Genomic DNA, 891 nt, shown 5'->3' with positions numbered 1-891 from the left:
CATTGAGAAATGTTAGTTATTATTGACTATTACTGCTATATTGCCTCTTTTCCTGACATGTGACATGTGTTCTGTCTAAATATGATGATATTTCTTGTGTGCCTGTTTAACAACCAAGACCAGGCCCTGCTGGGAGATAAATGAAGCAAAGTCTCAGTCTTATAGGGTTACTGTAAAAGTTTGACAAAATTTCCCAGTTTTTAGTATCTTTTAAAAAAAATTTCTCTTGGAACTTTCATTAAAGCCGATTCATCTATTCTATGTGTTTGTTTTTTGACAGAAATTTTGCCTATTCTTCTTCACCCAGATATTATGAGAGAGAAAGAAAGAAAGTAGTGTAAGATACCTTTTACCATCAAGGTGATTCTGACATATAATGTCCCTATAAGTAAGGCAGACAGCATTCTGGTTAGCAGTCAAGCACTAGCACGGCACATAACAACAACAACAACAAAGTAAGGCAGAATAGGATGACCATGTGGAGACAATGTAGTAATGTGCACTACTTCATTGTGAAGAGCTGGAATAATCTAGACAAGAGGATTTCAAGTAATACAAAGACTGATTAATAGCTATTTTGAAATTCAAGACAGTTTTCTATCTGTTAGATGGTGTGACAGGCTTACATAAAAAGTTGAGACTGTAGATTAGACATTTTAATGAGTCTTTTTAGTTACACTAGTATTTATTATGCATAACCATTTAAAACTTCCCAAGATTTTCAGTGTAAAAGTTTTGATGAATATATTGATAGCTTTTCCAAAGTTACTGCTTTGATTGCAAACTGGGGCAATTAAATTGATGTTTTATTGTTCACAGAAAAATATTCATTTTCTCCAGTGTTACAGAAAGAGTGTTATAGAAAGAAAAGAGAGTAGTTCCTTTTTTGTT

Source organism: Orycteropus afer, unplaced genomic scaffold, assembly GCF_000298275.1.
Source record: "Orycteropus afer afer isolate SDZICR_OR568_19922 unplaced genomic scaffold, OryAfe1.0 scaffold00964, whole genome shotgun sequence".
Taxonomy (NCBI): domain Eukaryota; kingdom Metazoa; phylum Chordata; class Mammalia; order Tubulidentata; family Orycteropodidae; genus Orycteropus; species Orycteropus afer.
Note: the sequence above shows the minus strand (reverse complement) of the source record.